We start from the raw sequence: 22,132 nt of genomic DNA, 5'->3' as shown, positions 1-22,132 counted from the left end.
ATCTGTCTCCAATCGAGCACTTATCGGACATTATAATACGACAACTCCAGCGTCATATGCAACCGGCATTATCCGCTCCTGTATTGACCGACCAAGTAGAACACCCGTGGAACTCCATCCTACATACCGACATCCGGCACCTGTACGACACGATGCATGCACGTTTGTATGTTTGAATTTAGTGATCTGCGATTACACTAGTTTCTAATGTACCAACATTTCACATTTGCAATGGCTTTTGTCGCGTTTACATTAACCTGTAAACTTGAAACGTTTATCTATGAAATATGAGGCCCGTGCAGATGTGTTCCTGAAATTTCTTTGCTCTACATTAATTGTCCTTCTGTTGAGATTTTTTCCGTCAGTGTATTTATTTTTCGCGATCAGACCAAGAGTACCGCACGCAGCTAAAAGGTTTTTCTTCCACTGGATTCTATTTCCTGCTTTCTGCCGCGAGTCACCTTCTGTGCCAGTCTGCAGCAAGTCTTCTCTCCACCTGTTCCTTCGTCTGCCTAGTGCTCTTTCTCCCCGGGAAGTAAAATCCGCGGATCCCAAAGATCATCGATGTTTATCCATCCGAGCCTCACGACGTGCCCATACAAGCCGTTTGATTCTCATCAAGCCATTAATATTTGGTCTGTTGTAGATCTCACTGAGCTCACATTTGCGCCGGATCCTCCATTTCCCAGTGATCACATCGTGTACCGGACCATAGGTCTTCCTTATGACTTCCCGCACAAAAACGAGAACATTATTTAAGTCTTGCTTTTTCGGCCTCTGAAAGTTTCGCAGCCATAAAACCGCTTGGGTTGGATTAGTTTTTTGCACTGCTGGGTGTTGAAATTACGTGAGAGACAGCACGATTTAAGAAACTGACCGAGACTGAATACGATCGGTTTGCGGGTTGAATTCTCTCTTTGATTTCTGACTCGCATAATGTATTCCGTGTAAAGTTTACCGGCGGATATGTAATATTATGAACACTTTAGGAGGACGGGTTCCGACTACCAGTCGTTGGAGAGGGCCTCTTGAACAGGCATGAGTCCTGCTCATCGCTAGATACTCGTCCTTAGGTTCATTCACAAGAAGACCGATGGTGCTCGCTGTCACCTGCACGCTATCACCCATTCGTATATTTACGTGTAAAAAATGAAACAATAATCTCGAATGCTTATCACCCGTGAGTGAAGCTACAGTTCATTACTTAAGCAGATTGAAGTGTACACATAAGATGTCCTGGAGCACTACTTGTCAATCGCAGTTACTACTCGGAATGCCATTTCTTCGGCTGGAATAAGCTGTGTACACTGTTGATTTTGCTAGTATTGACTCAATCTGAATGACGTGTGCCGCCGGCCGGTGTGGCCGTGCGGTTCTAGGCGCTTCAGTCTGGAACCGCGTGACCGCTACGGTCGCAGGTTCGATCCTGCCTCGGGCATGGATGTGTGTGATGTCCTTAGGTTAGTTAGGTTTAAGTAGTATGGGGCAACCATGCAGAATATGGTGGCCTTGAAGCCTTTCCAGATGGAAATATTTTAACATGGAAGACATGGAGTATAGCAGAGACAACAGGACTTTTGGCTAAGCAGCCTTATGGTACAGTTGTTCCTAGTATGCCATTTACTTTGCCTATTTTATTCACCCTGATAAGGAGACCTCACTTACCGTGAGGCCATTTTCTAGGAGGTCCAAATGTCTTTCGTGGACTCCATTTGAACTTTACATGTGATGTACAAGCAGTTTTCGGAGGTAGTACATGGCTTACTCTTGCTGTAGTCTCGGTCAGTTTCTTAAATTGTCCGAGTCAGTTCTAGGGGATTGATGACCTCAGATGTTAAGTCCCATAGTGCTCAGAGCCATTTGAACCATTTTTTGAATGACGTGTAGTTGTAGCTTCAGTTTCCTGTACGATTTGCAGCGAAGCGGTACTAAAAAATGATACGAGTGGATTCTGGTTTCACAGACAGTAGGTCCGCGTAAATAATTAGAATAGCCCACAGTACTTCGTATTCTTTCTTGCGACCGAGATAAATTACTCCTATTCAGGCCACTTCGTACCAACATTTCCGGGTAAAGTAGTTGCAAAGATTTCATATATCAGCAGATCATATGCAGGAGTTAGCCTACTGGCTGCGCTTTTCTAGCGAGACAGCGTATACGTTGTGTATTGGCAAGCCAGTGCAGCAACACAACATTAAGTACCTGAAGATGACGAGCAGCTGTCTCGTTGAATTACTGAGCGGCTTCCACAGCATTATCCGACGTAGCGACTGTGAACCAGTGGAGCAGTTATTATGTTGGGCTGCGTTGGAACTGGTCAGGAATTGTGATAATTCAGCATGTATCAGTTTTATGTTGAAGGAAGAAAGCAGCAGAATATGAGTGTGTCACGTGGGCGTTACATTCGTTGGACGAGAAGCATCAATTCTGTTGGAGAAGCTAGCCCAGGATCGCTCAGGTTTTCTCGATATGAGTGATTAATGGTATGCTTTCGGATGTTCATATTATGCATAAAATTGAATCAACAACTGGGATGAACATCCGAAAGCACACCATTAAGCCATGTCGCCATTCGCTTGGAATAATCGAGGGATACTACAGAAAACGTCAAAGGGTATAGTCATATGAGGATTCGAACCTCGCTCATCCCGATTTAGAAAAAAGTGAAGGAAGATTGTGTTTTAACGTTCCATTCATTAGAGACGCTTTCACGGGACATCATTGTTAGTGATAAGTTCCATTTCAGCACATGCTCCGTTGCAGAGTGAGAGATATAATTTTTAATTGCCACAGAAAACAGGTTGACGATGTGATCGAAATTTTCTGGGTGTAGGAAAGCACCAGTTTAGGATTGGTGGTACTGTAGTGCAATACAAAGACCCTTAGGGCATCAAATGTTTTTCGTATTGCGCGCTTATAATCTGTCTTTAGTGAAATACTTGCATCTGCTTGGGATTCGCATTCATTCGCGTAACTGCTTTGGATTCAGTAGCGATAATGGCGCTTTTAGCGCTGCCAGTTGCTATTTTGGTAGCATTCGTCACGTAAACGGAAAGGTGAGCCCGCAATGCGGCACGAGTTCGTTAGACTCCGCTGTCCAGGGGAGGTCGTAAATCTAGCGGCCACCTCTCCCTCCCCTACCCTCTCCTCCCCTGCCAAGCAAACCGCCGCTCATTTTTCATCGCCACCTTTTATACCAGCAAATTAGTAGAAGGCCACAGGCGTATGTGTTTGACATTGCCATAGTATCCAAGTGTTAGCCAAGAAGTGGAATCTAGTTAGAGACGATCCTATCCTCTTGCTGTCCGGTTTCGTGGAGTCCTGCTGTATACGACACAACGGAAGAAACAAAATTCCGGTGTTGCTGCCAAAAGCAAATTGTAGCGTTGCTTCTTCCATCCTGGAGTTAAGTTTTCCGTTAGATGCATCTGCGGTGGCTTGCGGTAGATTTTTGCTAAGTCACCTGGCCAGCTTCCCCGAAAAAATCTTGGAATCGCACCCTCCCCGCATCACTAGACCACAGAGGTGTCTCGCCAAACCGAAAATCGTAGCTACCGTAAAAAGTTTTGTGTACGTACATCACAAAAAAATAAAAGCTCAAATACCTTAAGAAGAGAATGTACCTGATGACTGACTCTTTGAAAATATGTATGGCCATTGATTTCAACCAGAGTGATGCAAATGCCATTTTCATTTTTATATTCCCAGTTAGGCTTTTTTCTCTCTCTAATCGTACAAACAGTCACATTATATTGTCGTCTCTCTTCATTACTTGCGTTATATCACGCTTCTCCTTCTTTCCCATCCCTTGCTGCCATAGCCTGAAGTTTAAATCTGCTTCCGTCTAAATTGTCTTTATTATTTTACAGTCCGCAAACTAATATAAACCGTGTTCTTTTTAGCCGGCCGGAGTGGCCGAGCGGTTAAAGGCGCTACAGTCTGGAACCGCACGACCGCTACGGTCGCAGGTTCGAATCCTGCCTCGGGCATGGATGTGTGTGATGTCCTTAGGTTAGTTAGGTTTAAGTAGTTCTAAGTTCTAGGGGACTTATGACCACAGCAGTTGAGTCCCATAGTGCTCAGAGCCATTTGAACCATTTTTGTGTTCTTTTTAATATAGCTATCTTTATTCATACTGTTTCTGACGTTACTATACCTACCTGTTGAATTCCATGTCAGGTGCAAGACCTCCCAAGAAAGTAGTGTAAAACATGCAGAACGTCCCGTTAGATTGAGGCTGCAATCTTAACTGCTTTCTACTCGTTTCAGTATTAAGAGGACTTTGCACTGCTGAAGCGCCATTTGGAACGATTTCCTTAATGCTTTCTCCGTCAGTAACAACATTCACACCCTCAACCAACGGCCTGTTCCATACAGATGTTTAGTGTTCTCGGGTTTGGAGCTCCTCTCCTGCGAAATTTCCCTTCGGCCGCAAGCCAGCAAGCTCACCAATCCTCGGGAGGTTTGCCAGCAAAGTCTGCGAATAGCGCTTCGTTCAGCCTGGTTTTGCCGACTACCTGTTTGTATTTGCGTTATCGTTGTCACGTTCTGAGTACAAAACAGCGCTGTTGCGAGAATTGTTTTTCGCTTTCGACCTGGTCTTTTGAACGCTGTTTGACTCTACAGAGAACTGACAAACTGTTTATATTCTACGTTGAGCTGTCGGTTTGACGAAGCCATCATGTACGAGAAGCCCTTCTTGGCAGATAGCAAGCACACACTTGTATTTCGCTTGTAATTGTTCTTATTTATGATATGATTCATAGTCTCGGTATTGTACAGGGTGACCCAAAATTCTGTTAACATTTGAAGATATAATACTTTACGAAATAATGTAGTTTGAGAAGTAAAAATTGAAACACTTGCTTGAAGTGGCATAAGGTTCTCTTGACACCAAGATAGTGCATAAAATGAGCAACATATGGTGCTTCGTATAACACAAAAGCAATAATTAGCATAACAGTTGATTTTTTTGCAAAGATGTTATTTGTAACAAATGCATCACTAATAGCTGTAGTCCGAGGCACAATGTTGTGTAGGCTTGGTGAGAACTGGACATCGGATATTGTCTGCTAGCATCTCTTATTAAGTGGGACGATCGGGGTAGACTAATTACTTCAAGTAACCCCACAACCAGTAACCACACGTATTGAAACTTGGGGGCCTTGTAGGCCAAGCACGACGGTAGTGCGACTCAGCACGCGATCTTCCTCAAACGATGTGCCCATGAGATCTTTCCAACGTGTAGTAGTATGGTGGTGGAGCGCCATTCTGCATAAAAGTCGCACCTTCCAGCAGGTGTTTATCACCCAGGTTAGGGATGATGCGATTCTATAACACATCGGGGTGCCTCGCTCCCGTCGCTCTGACAATTTGAAAAGCATTCCCTCGAAGAAAAAGAGTCCGATCACGATTGATGTGGTACATTCACACCACATCGTGACACTGTCGTCGTGCAGCCGGGTTTCCTCGCCAGTTCTGGGATTTACGGTAGCCCAAATTCAGCAGTTTTGAGTGTCGACATATCCTCGAAATGTGAAGTGATCTTCATTGGTTCACAAGATGTAAGACAACAAATCGTCATCCTCCCCCATTTTTTGAAGTGGCCGTCGGAAAACCCTTTCCGCGTCACGAAATCGGTGGCGAACAGTTCATGATGACACTGGATTTTCTACGGGTAGCGTAGGAGGGTCCGCCTTTAAGGCCCGCCCTCCAAATAGTAGTGCGTGGAATGCCGGTGCGACGTGCAACTCCACGAGCGCTGACCTCACCATGCGGAGATGAAACCGCTAAAAGTCTTCGTATCGCCCTCAACTGCCCTATCGACAGCGGCGCTCGTGACTGGCCGTCCACTGTGGAGCCGATGGTCTAAACCCGGGGGCCCCAAAATTTTCCTCTGACGGAACATTTTGAGACTCCTGCTGCGGTGATGGAACATCTTGTTTATTTTGAAGCTTAATAAAATTTTAAAAATGAGAAAAAACTTGTTTCACTCAGTGATTACTTCAATTTTAAATCTTAACTAATAACACAGAAATCATATATTTTAAAAAAGTAATCTCATCAAAATGTCGAAAACAAAAAACTCCATGTTGTTAATAGTTTTTCTCTGTGCACTTAATTACTTCCAGCAGAACACCAGTGTTGTGCGGAACACAGCTTGGAAAACACTTGTCTAAACAATCCGTGGCTTCTAGCATCATGATCATTTTCTTAGCAGCTACACTTGTTACACGACCTTTACCCTTTCTAAGACCCTTCTTTTGACGATACGATCGTAGAGCTGCTGTAGCAGATTCTCAGTTATGATAGTGAAGCTGCACTAACAGCGCCCTTTTCTGTGGTAGTCTGCGAGCCGCGATTGCTCGCTCATCTGATTCCCTCTCTCACTACAGCTCGTTATATGCGCAACTCTCTTGCTACGTCACTGACGTTGCTGTCCAGCGCCATCTGTTGACCAGTTTTTGCACTCAGTTGGTTTCAATAAAACCCTATGTCATTTCATGCGTGTGCTTCAGTTTTTACTTCTCTGTCTACATTATCATGACAGTGAAGTACCTGTAGTACTCTGAAATAATATTAATATGTAACGGATCTACGAACTATGGGACAATATTTATCGGGAACCCATTAATAGTAAACTATTGCTAGATTTATGATGGCCATTAATAGGGGTTATTAAGGCCAGCTATTAAATAAGCCCTAAATTGTTTCGTTGTACGGTGTATTTCATTAAGTTAATGCTATTAATAATTTTTGTATTTTCTTTCCTTCTGTAAGAGGGCAGAATATTTTCAAATGTTACCGAACTTCTCAATCAACCTGTATTTCGTAATTGCGGAATATGTCGGGAATCACCAGAAAGTTGGTAAAATGGACTGATAGTTATAGTCGAGAAAATTATTAAAGTAGCCTACCTTTTTAATTGCAAGTAACGATAGCATGAACGACAAAATCAAATTTGTCGGTATGGACACTGAGTTGTAGGTCTAGTATTTCATTGAACGCTTTATGTTTAATCAGGCATGAGGACTGCTGTCTTACTCAAGATTTCCAAATTACAGCAAGTGGGTACTACATCGCTAACATGCAAGTCTGCGTGCATTTGTTGTAAGCGATGGCATCGATCACTGTCGTCTTTCTTCGTGTCCATCAGATTCTTCGAACTTGGCTATCGAAGCAGCTACGCTAGTAGAAGAGGGAGGACTCAGTAGATGGTTCACGGTTCACGGAAGTGTAGCTCCACTTAACAACAGTGCGCAGTGGAAGTAGTATTGAAGATTCACATTAACTCTTTTATATTTATTAGTAAAACAGAGTACGTTAAGAGCAAGACACATGCATTGGATACAGGAAATCCAAAGCGTAATACAGATTTGAGACGATCGTAATGCCTCATCTCAAAAAATTCTTCCTAGATTGCAACTGGTTCAGTGCGATGTGCATTAGGTCTCTATTAGATATTTCGCTAACAGACAGCACCACTCCTTCCTATAGGTAGAGGTCCGCACGGATAAGGAAAATGCTATCCGCATCGCATCCGCAAGACACTTATCCGCATCCGCAGATATTAAAGTTTTGTAAAGCAATTTAACACGCCAGAATTTGCTGTCTGCTTAAGCCCGCACTAGGCTTTGACGCTAACTAAGGCTGGACTTTTCTGTGACAGTCATGTCAAATTTGAACTTATTTTTTCCATCGTAGAGTAACATAAAATGTATTTATGTAGCCATTTGATGAGAAGAATCATCGTATTAGATTTCATGCATTTGGTACACGGTTCTCGTAATTTAATACCACATGACCTTCCGTATTCTCGATACACTAGGCAAATAATAATAATAATAATAATAATAATAATAATAATAATATACTCTCATAATTACTGAGGCAGATTTTGCTAATTTTTCTGTGGATCATTTCAGCTGCAATGGGAAATCAGATGATGTCGTGGCACAAGTTGTCCCGTGAATCGTATTGTTTAATGTTAGTCACATACTTGGTTTATCGTGCGTACGTCAATTTCCACAATGCTGAATCATGTCAATGAGTTATCCTTCTCCCTATAACAAGTCTTGCATGCATCTTATATACTTGACGCAGCGGTAGACTTCCGATTTTATACCGAACATTATTTACGGCGTATGTACTTCGCGCTGTGTGCTCCGTACAAACACAATTAAGTATACAGACAGTTCATTCATTCCGGGAATCTACGATTTTGGCGGGTTTTGCCTGTTGGCGACATTGATACTGGCCAGATATCGGTCCCATGGACTCGTCTTTCAGAATGTTTTAATTTAACGATTTAGTGATTCTCTTCCCTTACTTGTACTGTGAAACCTTTCTTCTTGCCAAATTTCGTGATTCTACACCAACGGCAAGTACACTGTAGATTTTCATGAGTGAGTTTGCGAGTATGACAATCCAGTGTGATTCACGAAGATATGCAAATATTTTAATATGTTATTCTACAAGTAAAACTAAAGAAAAAAAAGTTTTCAGTATGATTCAGTGGAAGAACATAACAACAGTGTATAAGTGAAACCACATAGTAGCTGTTGCAGTTTGTAGATTATTTATGAAATAGGGATGTCTTTCAAATTTACGACGGAGGAATACGTCCATATGATGTTTATTTATAGCAAATGAGATGATAATGCTATGGTTGCAGTTGTCTGGAATTTAAAAAACAAATTGGGCCAAGTAGTTAATAAATTAAAAAATTTACGAAATTACTTCTTTGCTTCTCTGAATGTTCTGGAAAACTACTGCAGATGCATGTCTGGGACATGTTTTATTAGATTCACCAGACCAACAGCAACAAAATACATGGAAACCGTGCTTTACTTTAACCTCGTACAGTTTTGCGATGGCTTCATATTTGCGAAGTTGCTAAATTTCAGGCAAAATCTTTTATTAGCCGTAACTCCGTAACTAAACATTTGCGGACCTATGTTTATATGAACTTCTTTCTTTAGTTTTACTTGTAGAATAACATATGTAAATATTTGCTTATCGTCGTGAATCACCCTGCATAGAAATAACCGACTTTTTTATTACATTGGCTTAGAATGTTCAATTTTTTTTCATTAGCAAGGAGCTGTAGACCTTCATACGTGACATAATTTTCAACAAGGTACGTCTACTCGTTCCTGCGAAAGAGGGTTTTGAACATTCGTACAGACAAACGGACGGACAACAAAGAAGTGATCCTATAAGGGTTCTGATTTTGCCGATTGAGGTGCGGAACCCTAAAAACAAGAGAGAGAGGAATTACAGAACGAAAACTCCAAAGAATGGCTTGTCCTGCAAGAGCCTACTTATCGCGTTGTGGTTGCTTTTCGAAATTGCGTAATTGTGCTCTTTTACTGCAAAAGAAACAGGAATTACTCAGGCGTCTTAGAACTACTTACACAGGATGACAAAAAAATGTGCACTTAAAAGTGGAAAATTAGGGATAAAAACATGTCGCCGTCTTCAGCCCTCACAGATGTTAACAACGCATTCCCCAGCACAGTCAAAATCGTATAGTGGTACTCGATCTGAATGTATAATAGTAATTAAAATAATAATTATTAAGATGCCAGTCTTGCGGCAACTTATCGGGTTTGGCTTATTAAAATGAATGAGCTGACATATTCTACAACGGGCTGTTGCAACAGTGCTCCATGGAGCAGAAGCGCGTCGGATAGCTCTGCGAACGGCTCGGAACCCGTTTACGAATACAAGGTCGGCGATGAAGTAAGGCGAAACGACAGATCATTTGTTCACAGCAAACAACAGTGCTTCACGGTGTGCCAGTCCATTTCACTGTTCACAGAGAGCAACAATGTTCTACGAGCTCCAACGGCGCGTTCTGCAATAATAACGCTACGATGCATGTTAAAAGCTTAAGAAAGGCACGTAATTGATCATCATCATCATATAATTTCATAATGTTTCACGAGTCTGACTTTGAAGTTAAATGTTCGTATTGGGAACAGTAAAAATACTAACAATGTCTTGAGTGACGCCTTTATTATAAAACTTACAAGAAAAACTCATAAATTGTAGAAAAAATATTTCCTCCTTCCATCTAAAGCTGCTTAAAACTCTATACGAAAGGTAACATGAAAATTTTTTAAAATAATTATGGTAACTCTGAGAAAGATAGTAGAGTAAGAGAAGATGTATAGGTACCTGTTTAGTTTGGAAAATGACTATTCAAGAAGACAACACAGTCAGTTGTCTGTGGCTTCATAGCTAGGTGTCGGTCCTACATTATTCGTTTCGCAGTAAAGAAGTCGCTCTCGGATTGCGCGCTAGATGCTGGAAATGCAGTGTATAAAGTATGCCAGTTTGTAAAGATGTGGATACATGATTTCACATCTGTACTACCAGGCCGTTAGGTCGCTAACTTTTGCAAATTTAAGTTTACCGTTGACACTTTTCGAAATTTCATCTGCGACAGTTTCGACATCTCTTGCAGATTCATCTTCCGACGAATCTTCAGATACAGTACATTAAGAAATCCACCAGGTTTCTGTTTCTTTGCAGAAACATCAGACGTGCTCTTCTCATTATTGAAGACATACTTTCATCGTAATCCGTAGCTTCTTCGATAATTTCAGAATTTTAAGCGTTTGTATTTAGTATTTAAAAACGTTGAGAGTTCGTTTGTTTGTACAGATCTGCACACGAAAACATAGTTGACAGTGTGCTAAACGCAATGCGAAGATTTATTGCATGTTGTTTGAAACCTGTGTCACTCGTAAAACTTTGCCAGCTCGCGGACATAACCGATACGAGATAATCGTTGTGAAGTTCCTGCCGAAGCGGAGACAACATACCATGTCCATCAGGAGACCCATCCATTACACGGGCACGTTCCTGCAGCCCTAAGGTTGAGATCCAGAAGTTTCCTCGAAACCAGTTCGGTGTTGTAAACAGCAGCAGCTACACATAGGAAACAGCAGTGGATTTCTCTATTTGACAGTAATTCTACCTGGGCTCTCTCTTGGGAAGCCCTCTCCCACCTGGGCACGGTCAGAATTGAAACTCGTGGAGGTCACTCAACAGACGTCGTTATGGAGCTGGAAGATCCAGGAATAACCTCAAGAAATGGTACTCCCCTTTGGATACCACTTCTGTGACTGCGGAGAACCACAGATCATGGAGCACCTACTAGATGTCAGCTGTACCCTGCATCTTGCCCAGATTATCTGCTGATAACTGCTAGAGCAATTTAAGTTATAAGATTTTGGCCAACAGTAGTGTAATGGTTCAGATGGCTCTGGGCACACTATGGGACCTAACATCTGAGGTCATCAGTCCCCTAGAACGTAGAACTACTTAAACCTAAGGACATCACACACATCCATGCCCGAGGCAGTATTCGAACCTGCGACCGTGGCGGTCACGCGGTTCCAGGCTGAAGCGCCTAGAACCGCGCGGCCACACCGGCCGGCCAACAGTAGTGTAACTTGCTTATTCTTTCTCTCACATGCGTTTAATGATAATAACCATAAATAATCATAATGATGGTAATAATAGTGCAGGATATATAAATGACGGAATAAATAACTGAAATCCGCATACTCCTCGATGCTAATGATTAAGGTGGTTTTGCGTTAAACTTTCTCCGAACTATCAATAATTTACCAGCTGGCTAGTTACAGTGTGAATGGCGGCGATGAGTGTTTGTGCTGTATGCGAAGTTTGTTATGGAAAAGGAGACTTGACTTGCTCTTCATGCATAGTGTACAACACGGTCCAGCATGTTGGAACTTTGCTTAAATCTCGTACCGCCCACATTGACTAGGGTTTTCCAAACGTCCCTAAACAATATGTTGCTTAAACCATTGGCTTTGCACGTAGCTAAGAATCATCAAACAAAACAGAAATAAAAAACCGAAAAGTTTGTCATAACGTGTAGCCCAAGGAATTGGTCTACCTCAACCCAACTAATAACAAGATAATTGTACATAAAGGTATTAACTCTGAAATGTGCGCCAACACCACCGTGCATGAAATGCATATCCTGTCGAACTGCTCATTTGAAATTCAACAGTCAGCCAACGTGTAATGAAGAAAAGTTTTCATTCCTTTTTTAGGCGTATCGGACGTCCCAAGAAGCAACCAGCTACAAGACAGATCCATATGTTATTTGAGGATCGCTGATAGAACGATGATTCGACTATTCCCTGGTGATTTAATTATCCCAGCACTTGCTTGTTACGTAAGTTCGGTATCCCATCTCTTGTGAGGGCTGCCCTGTTGCTACAGTTGACTGTCCCATAAAACAGATACTAAACTTTTCCGGACCTATCGTCATATACAAGGTGATTTTTTGAAATTGAGACAAACTCCTGGAGACAATCCTTGAGAGGAAAAAAGCTCTTTATTGACATGTGGCCGAAAATGCGTTCCAAGATAGGTAGACCCACATGTAAGTGGAGATAAAAGCTCCTTGACAGTGAACTCGGTATCAGCACTGGGCAAGTGGACCGCCAGCGTGGGATTAACCAGATGACCGTGTGGAGCATTCTCTACAACTGCCGCTATCCGTTATCTCATCGCGTGCTGGACATATTACCCAATGACCTACCTTCGCAGCTAGTTAGTCGCACGAGCCATTATGGTGCTGTGATTTCTGGCATCCATCCTATTAGCAGAAGACGCTGCCTTTACGGGGAACGGTGTCGTCAACTTTCCCGGCACCCACCAGTGGGATAAGGAGAGCCGGTCGGAGTGGCCGTGCGGTTCTAGGCGCTACAGTCTGGAGCCGAGCGACCGCTCGGTTCGAATCCTGCCTCGGGCATGGATGTGTGTGATGTCCTTAGGTTAGTTAGGTTTAATTAGTTCTAAGTTCTAGGCGACTGATGACCTCAGAAGTTAAGCCACATAGTGCTCAGAGCCATTTGAACCATTTTTGGATAAGGAGAATCTCAGCAGCAAACCACCAGCACCGGTTCGGGCTCAATTTGTGGGCAGGGATTATTGTCGACCACCTTGTGTGACCAGTCGTCGTTCCACAACGGCTCACGGTCGAGGCATATCTGCAATACTTCCGTGCTAGAAGACGTGCCTTTGGTGTTAGAAGAATTATGTAGCTACTTCACAATAGTGCTCCAGCTCACTTTGGAGCTAAAACGGTAGTATAGACAGAACATTCTCACTTGCCTCGGGTATTTTCATGGCTGTATGCTTTTGTCATTGTAATCTACACAGTCAAAGATCTTTTACCTCCCAAAATGAAATTTTCATTCTGCGGCAATGTGTGCGCTGATTGAAACTTATTGGCAGATGATAACTATGTGCCGGACCACGTCTCGGCCTCGGGACGTGCCTTTCGCGAGCCATGGCTCACCATTGAGCTATCCAAGCACGACTACGACATGTTCTCACAGCTTTACTTCCTCCAGTACCTTATCTCCTACCTTCAGAGCTTCACAGAAGCGCTCGTGCGAAAACCTTTCTAGCAGTGGTGCTAGTCTTGCAAGTTTCGGAAGGAGAGCTGCTGTGAAGTTCGGAACGTGGGAGACGAGGTAGATACTGGCGAAAGTAAAGCTGTGAGAACGCGTGGTGAGTCGTGCTTGGGTAGATCAGTCGGTGATCCCGCGGAAAGGTCCAGTCTCGGCCCAGCACACAGTTTTAATCTGCCAGGAAGTTTCATCTTTTATTTCCATCTCCAGGTTGGTGTCCCTCCCTTGGAATGCATTTTCGGTCATACATTCGTATGATCTTTATTGCGACTTACGGTCGCAGGGATCGTTTCCTGAAATTTGTCCCCATTTGGGTCTTATTTTCACATGAGTAATCAGATACGAAATATTATCCACTAGTTCGTGTGGCTCACAGCCTGGCGTGAATTGCGCTACATACTTATTCGAGCAGTCCCGTGTTCGTCACGATGCCTAATGAACCACATTCCAGACCTTTCAACCTGTGGAAAATTTTGATATAGGTCACCGGGACAGTCGCTCAGTAGCCAACAACGATATCCATTAGTGACACATGCGGTCGTTATTTTTGATGCACACTACGTAGCTATGTCGATAACGAGGAAAAATTCCCATTGCTGTGTTCTTGTAATCTACCCACCCCCAAAAAAACGTCCGGGTTAAAAAATTAAAAAAAGACCACCGAAAAAACAATAAAACACAACTTTAACTAACTCTAAAAATTTAATTAACATATAATATCTTATAGAGTTAGCCTTAAGCAAATTAAAGAGACACATCATATTTATTGAAGGCAACTATTTACGTCACAAGAATTTTTCTATTAATAGCGTGTTTTAACTTTTCTTGCAATATAAGAAACACGACAAAACATTTACACTTCCAGAAAAAAATTAACATGATTTAGAATCGTAATGACTAAAGTACAATTCAATTTTTTGGAAGCATGCAAAAATTTGAACACAGTAACTAATTTTATGGTCTTTCCTCTTAATCACTTCTTAATTTTGCCAAACAAGTCCGTAGGTTGAGGAGATTCTACCAATGTATGCAGTACTGGAAGGCCAACAAACGAGGCACTAATAAAGTAGTTGAAAGAACGGGTTAGTATTTCGAATAAATTAGTCGTAGGTATTTCAACTGGACTACTGAACCGTCAATACCAAAAAAATCCAAGCAACCCAATAAAACCCATTAAACCAGTTTTACCCACTGGATCGTTTCTCTAAAAAGAAGCCGGGTTTTTCACAACCCTGGGTAACTGTGAAGCGTTTGCAGGACGACACATGGAATGAGACGATTTTGTACTGGACAGTTATCTCGTGTGTTTAACCCTCTTCATAGCCGTCCGCTGCTAGTCTTAATGAGAAGGGTGTCCGCATCCTGATTTGGACCATAGCACGGAGAACGCGCCCGGTGTTGTGTTGAACCCGCTGTCCACTCACCAGGGGGACCCACCGTGGCGACCGTCCTGCCACAACTTTCCTTCCAGTCATGTCAAGGCACGGCGCGCTATGCCACTTCGGGGACGCCGCGGCCGTTCGAAAGTGCCTTATGCTGCCAGCCACAACCTGTAATTGCCATAGAAAGCAGCGTCCTCGCCGGCCAGTCTTCTTATTCAGGACGCTCGCTGCCGCCGCCTCGCTCTTGTTGCCGAACGGTCAGCCTTCGGTATCGTGTGTGTGTGTGTGTGTGTGTGTGTGTGTGTGTGTGTGGCGTCGCTTCGCGTTCCAGGGACCACATGTGGCGCGGGCGCGCGCGCTCGCAGACCCCTCTACGACGGTTGTTAACGTAATTTCACGCTTCCGCGCTCCGGTTGGTGACGGGCGAGGGCGTCCCAGTAAAACTGAAACTCGGGTGAGCATGCGTCGCCGTTCTGTGGGGGAGTGCCCCGAAGCGAACGGAGAACTCCGGTCCTATTCCTGTTCGTCGCGCCCCCCTCGTACCGGGGCGCAGCTGGCACTATTGCTGTTCGTTATATGGGGAACAGGAAACGGGCGTTTTTGAGCAACTATCATCTGGAAAGCATTCGTCTCTTGCCCCTCGCTTACACAGTTTCTCTCTCTCTCTCTCTCTCTCCCTCCCTCCCTCCCCCCCCCCCCCCCCCCCCCCACACACACACACACTTCGACACACTACGAATTTTGTGTGTAAAAGATTACCTCGTAATCCAATCAGCCGATGTCACGTGATGTGGTGTCATTAGATAGGGGCCTGTGATGTTCACCTCTTTATACACTTGATTAGCTGACACACCCTTACTTCGTTTTATCGACGCCCTTATCCGTTATTTTTTACTGCTGCCTACTTCTAATGGGGGACGTTCAAGCATGAGCTCATGGTCTCAATTCCCCGAGCACGGGGTCCCGGGTTCGATTCCCGGCGGGGTCAGGGATTTTCACCTGCCTCGAGATGACAGGGTGTTTGGGTTGTCCTGCTCATTGCATCATCATTCCTGAAAAGTGGCGAGATTGGACTGAGCAAAGGTTGGGAATTTGTTCAAATGGTTCAGATGGCTCTGAGCACTATGGGACTTAACATCTATGGTCATCAGTCCCCTAGAACTTAGAACTACTTAAACCTAACTAACCTAAGGACATCACACACATCCATGCCCCCCCCCCCCCCTGCGGGTTCGGGGGTAAGAATAGGCCCGCGGTATTCCTGCCTGTCGTAAGAGGCGACTAAAAGGAGTCTCAAATGTTTTGGCCTTCATGTGATGGTCCCCCTTGGGGTTTGACCTCCATTTCTCAAAATTCTACAGAAGTACGAGCCTTTTGGGGAAGGGCACCTTACATGGTGTACCACTGGTCCTAAGTGCACTAAGACCTTGGCACTCAGCATTGCACCGGCGTTGTCACCATACCCATTATTCCTCAAATTGGGCCTAAACGCCTGATGGGTTGTCCACGTTACGCCCATAGTGCCTCTCCATCTGCACCAGCGATCATGATGGACTTTCCATGGCACCAGAAATCCAGCACGGTAGCCAGCCCGTTGTGGTGGGGTCGTCATGTACCCTCTAGGTTGTAGCCCCCTGACAACACAGGGATCGTACTGCCGATACCTGAGCTGCACCCTCCCCACGTTGGCCAAGGAGTAGATGCCCGTCTCCTTGGGGCATCAGGACTCCCGGCAATGGTCATCCTGCCAGGTGGCCCTTGCTGCGGCCGGGTGGCGCCCGTGGGGAGAGCCCCTGGTCGGAGTGGGTGGTATCGGGGCGGACGTTTCGCACATGAAACGTCAACATGTATCAGGTCGCTCTGCGGCCGAGTCTTCCAAACGAAAAGGTACCGTTTCTAGTTCTGGTTCTCCTGCCCTTTCCCCCTTGGCCACTCCATGGGAGGAGGGACAGGCCCGCCGGCTTGGGGCGAAGTACTTCCCCCGCTATTTGGTCTGTTCTCGAACAGATGGGGGGACGTTCGCCACCTCCAAGCCCATGTTCTTTGTTCAACACATTGAGGACGTCTTCGGGGAAATCGAGGCTCTCAGCAAGATGAGATCGGGGTCCGTTCTTATCAAGACCACCTCTGCCACACAATCGGCGGCACTCCAGGCGTGCGACCGCCTAGGGGACATCCCAGTCTCCATTGTCCCACATCTGGCACTCAATAGGACGCAGGGGGTCATTTTTCATCGTGACCTCCTGCTACAATCTGATGAGGAGCTCAGGGCCAACCTGGAGCGCCGCGGCGTGCATTTCGTCCGGCGAGTCCAGCGCGGCCCCAAGGACCGTCGCATCGACACCGGGGCCTTTATCCTCGCCTTCGAGGGGGACGTTCTCCCGGAGAAGGTAAAGGTGATGTGCTACCGGTGCGACGTGCGACCTTACGTCCCGCCTCCTATGCGCTGTTTTAGGTGTTTGCGCTTTGGGCACATGTCGTCCCGGTGTGAGGCTGAGCCCCTTTGTGGCGACTGTGGACGTCCTCTTCGTGAGGAACATACTTGCACCCCACCACCTCGGTGCCCTAATTGTCCTGGCGTCCACTCGCCTAGGTCCCCGGACTGCCCCGCCTATCAGAAGGAGAAAAAGATACAGGAACTCAAAACTTTGGATCGGCTCTCTTATTCTGAGGCCAGGAAGAAGTATGACCGCCTTCATCCCGTGTCACTGGCCACCTCGTTTGCCTCAGTTGTGTCCACTCCTTCCGCTGTATCCTCACCTCTATCCTGTCCCCCCTCCGCCTCCTCTGCCCGTCAGGGGGCTCTGCCTCCACCTCCCAAATCCCTCCCTTCCAAATCCTCCTCCCCCGCGGCCCCCACCCCCCCTGCCCCAGGGGCCACACTTCCTCCTCCTCCTCCCCCCACGCCACCTGAGAAGCGATCCTCTTCTCAGGCGTCCATCGGGGAAACGTTCCGGACCCCAGCTTCCGAGGTCCGGCGTTCCAAAACGGACCCCGCGCGTGAGGACCTTCTTCGGGTCCAGCCCACCATCCCTGTGCCTCCTCGGCCTTCCAAGAAGGCCTCCAAGAAGAAATCTCTATCCCCCTCTCCACCCCGGCGCGTTTCATCTGACGCTTCATCCGTGAGTCGCTGCTCCCGGCCGTCCTCAGTTTCGCCGGGACGCTCTGCTGCCAGGCGTTCCGCCGGCCTTTTGTCGGCAAATGATGCGGCCCCTCCTACACAATCAGGGACAGCGGCCGCAGCTGGCGACGAGTCGATGGAACCGGATCCACCTGCCGTCAGTTGTAGCGTTGTTGCCTCGCAACCTGGCCCTCCGCGGCCATCGAGGTGACCAGCTCTTCCCTGTCTCGTTCCCCCAACTTTTTGACTAGCAATGGCGTTGTTTCATTGGAACATAAGGGGTATTCGATCTAATCGGGAGGAATTACAACTGCTCCTCCGCCTGCACTGTCCGCTCGTCCTTGGTCTCCAGGAAACCAAGTTGCGCCCGACTGACCGTATTGCCTTTTCCCACTATACCTCGGAGCGGTATGACCTCGCCCCTGTGGACGGTATCCCAGCTCATGGTGGGGTCATGTTGCTCGTTCGGGACGATGTATATTACCATCCCATCCCATTGACCACCCCACTCCAAGCAATAGCTATCCGCATTACTCTTTCTGCTTTTACTTTTTCCGTTTGTACCGTCTACACTCCACCGTCATCTGCTGTTAGTCGGGCTGACATGATGCACCTGATCGATCAGCTTCCCCCGCCGTTCTTATTGTTTGGCGACTTCAATGCCCATCATCCCCTTTGGGGCTCTCCTGCATCCTGTCAAAGAGGCTCACTCTTGGCGGATGTCTTCAACCATCTCAATCTTGTCTGCCTCAATACCGGCGCCCCGACTTTCCTCTCGGACTCTACTCATACCTACTCCCACTTGGACCTCTCGATCTGTTCTACCACTCTTGCCCGTCGGTTCGAGTGGTATGTCCTTTCTGACACCTATTCGAGCGACCACTTCCCCTGTGTCGTTCGTCTCCTGCACCACACCCCATCCCCACGTCCTTCGCGCTGGAACATACTGAAAGCTGACTGGGGACTTTACTCCTCCCTGGCGACCTTTCCGGACCGCGATTTTTCCAGTTGTGACAGTCAGGTCGAATACCTCACGGCTGTTATTATCAATGCTGCCGAACGTTCCATACCTCGTACTACTTCTTCTTCACGTCGCGTTTCCGTCCCCTGGTGGAACGAGGCTTGTAGGGACGCTATCCGTGCTCGACGACGTGCTTTACGCACCTTTCGCCGCCATCCTACGTTGGCGGATTGTATTGAATACAAACGACTCCGAGCGCAATGCCGTAGAGTCATCAGAGACAGCAAAAAAGCTTGCTGGGCCTCTTTCACGAGCTCCTTTACCAGTTTTACTCCCTCTTCCGTTGTTTGGGGTAGCCTGCGCCGGCTGTCGGGCATTAAGGCCCACTCCTCAGTACCTGGCCTGACCTCAGGTAATGAGGTCCTTGTTGATCCTGTGGCTGTCTCCAACGCCTTTGGCCGCTTTTTCGCGGAGGTTTCAAGCTCCGCCCATTACCATCCTGCCTTCCTTCCCAGGAAAGAGGCAGACGAGGCTCGGCGACCTTCCTTCCACTCGCTGAATCTGGAGACTTACAATGCCCCCTTTACTATGCGGGAACTCGAACGTGCGCTTGCACTGTCCCGGTCCTCTGCTCCGGGGCCAGATGCCATTCACGTTCAGATGCTGGCCCACCTTTCTCCGGCGGGCAAAAGCTTCCTTCTTCGTACCTACAATCGCGTCTGGACCGAAGGTCAGGTCCCCATGCGTTGGCGTGACGCCGTTGTTGTTCCTATACCCAAACCCGGGAAGGATAGACACCTTCCTTCTAGTTACCGCCCCATTTCTCTTACAAGCTGTGTCTGTAAGGTGATGGAGCGCATGGTTAATGCTCGGTTAGTTTGGATTCTTGAATCTCGACGACTACTTACTAATGTCCAATGCGGCTTTCGTCGCCGCCGCTCCGCTGTTGACCACCTTGTGACCTTGTCGACATTCATCATGAACAACTTTTTGCGAAGGCGCCAAACGGTAGCCGTGTTCTTCGACTTGGAGAAGGCTTATGATACCTGTTGGAGAGGAGGTATCCTCCGCACTATGCACAAGTGGGGCCTACGCGGTCGTCTGCCCCTTTTTATTGATTCCTTTTTAACGGATCGAAAGTTTAGGGTACGTGTGGGTTCCGTATTGTCCGACGTCTTCCTCCAGGAGAACGGAGTGCCTCAGGGCTCCGTCTTGAGCGTAGCCCTTTTTGCCATCGCGATCAATCCAATTATGGATTGCATTCCACCTAATGTCTCAGGCTCTCTCTTTGTCGATGACTTCGCGATCTACTGCAGTGCCCAGAGAACATGCCTCCTGGAGCGCTGCCTCCAGCGTTGTCTAGACAGCCTCTACTCATGGAGCGTGGCAAATGGCTTCCGGTTCTCTGAAGAGAAGACGGTTTGTATCAACTTTTGGCGATATAAAGCGTTCCTTCCGCCATCGTTACATCTCGGTCCCGTTGTTCTCCCATTCGTGGACACAACTAAGTTTCTAGGGCTCACGTTGGACCGGAAACTGTGTTGGTCTCCACATGTCTCTTATTTGGCGGCCCGTTGTACACGTTCCCTTAATGTCCTCAGAGTTCTTAGCGGTTCATCTTGGGGAGCGGATCGCACTGTCCTGCTTCGCTTGTATCGGTCCATAGTCCGATCGAAGCTGGATTATGGGAGCTTCGTCTACTCGTCCGTTCGGCCATCCCTCTTACGCCAGCTCAACTCCATCCACCATCGGGGGATACGTCTTGCGACCGGAGCCTTCTACACTAGTCCTGTCGAGAGTCTTTACGCTGAAGCTGCCGAGTTACCGTTGACCTACCGGCGCGACGTACTGCTGTGTCGGTATGCCTGCCGGCTGTTGTCTATGCCCGAACACCCCTCTTACAAGTCCTTCTTCGCTGATTCTCTCGACCGTCAGTACGGGTTATATGTGTCTGCCCTGCTGCCCCCCGGAGTCCGCTTCCGTCGCCTGCTTCGACAATTGGATTTTGCCCTCCCTACCACCTTCCGAGAGGGTGAGAGCCCGACACCACCTTGGCTCCAGGCTCCGGTTCGTATTTATCTCGACCTCAGCTCACTCCCGAAGGAGGGTACTCCGGCTGCAGTGTATTGCTCACGGTTTGTCGAACTTCGTGCTCGACTTGCTGGTCACACCTTTATTTACACCGATGGCTCCAAAACTGACGATGGTGTCGGCTGTGCCTTTGTCGTCGGGACCGCCACCTTTAAATACCGGCTCCTTGACCAATGTTCCAGCTTTACGGCCGAGCTTTTTGCTCTCCATCAGGCCATTCAGTATGCCCGCCGCCACCGCCATTCATCGTATGTCCTCTGCACTGACTCACTCAGTGCTCTTCAGAGCCTTGGGGCTCCCTATCCGGTCCATCCCTTGATTCAACGAATACAGCAGTCCCTCCATTGTTTCGCTGATAATGGCGGTTCTGTCAGCTTTCTGTGGGTCCCCGGACATGTAGGAGTGCCTGGGAATGAGGCTGCGGATGCTGCAGCCAAGGCTGCAGTCCTCCAGCCTCGGCCAGCCTCCCATTGTGTCCCGTCATCTGACGTTTGTGGGGATGTACGTAAGAGGCTTGTGTCCTTGTGGTGGGATGCTTGGTCATACCTCCAAGGAAACAAGCTCCGGGCAGTCAAACCGCTCCCAACTGCTTGGACAACTTCCTCCCGACCATCTCGGCGCGAGGAGGTCCTTCTGACCAGGTTGCGGATTGGGCATTGCCGGTTTAGCCACCGCTACCTGCTCTCTGGTGACCCAGCCCCGCAGTGCCCTTGTGGTCAGGCATCAACGGTGCGCCATGTTTTATTGTCGTGTCCCCGTTTTAGTCAATTTCGTGTTGTCCTGTCCCTGCCATCTACCTTACCGGATGTTTTAGCTGATGACGCTCGAGCAGCTGCTCGTCTTCTGCGTTTTATAACCTTAACTGGCTTGACCAAAGACATTTAACCTTTTACTTATTTCATCTGCATCTTTGTCAGGTCCTTTTGATGTCCCCCCATCCCCTTGAGTTTTAGCAGGTTCCTTGTGCTCTAACACCAGTGACTGGGCGCTAATGACCTCAGCAGTTGAGCGCCCTTAAACCCTACCAAAAAAAAAAAAAAAAAAAAAAAAAAAAATCCATGCCCGAGGCAGGATCCGAACCTGCGACCGTAGCAGTCGCGCGGCTCCGGAC

General features: G+C 46.9%; 1 protein-coding gene across 1 annotated transcript in view; it reads left to right on the top strand.

Moving 5' to 3' along the window:
- LOC124604397 overlaps positions 1–22,132 on the top strand; it is a 276,626-nt gene that overhangs the window by 10,842 nt on the left and 243,652 nt on the right. The gene's annotated exons all lie outside the window — the stretch shown is intronic.

The sequence above is a fragment of the Schistocerca americana genome, chromosome 1 (assembly GCF_021461395.2).
Source record: "Schistocerca americana isolate TAMUIC-IGC-003095 chromosome 1, iqSchAmer2.1, whole genome shotgun sequence".
NCBI classification, from domain to species: domain Eukaryota; kingdom Metazoa; phylum Arthropoda; class Insecta; order Orthoptera; family Acrididae; genus Schistocerca; species Schistocerca americana.
This window is presented reverse-complemented; position numbering and strand designations above follow the sequence as displayed.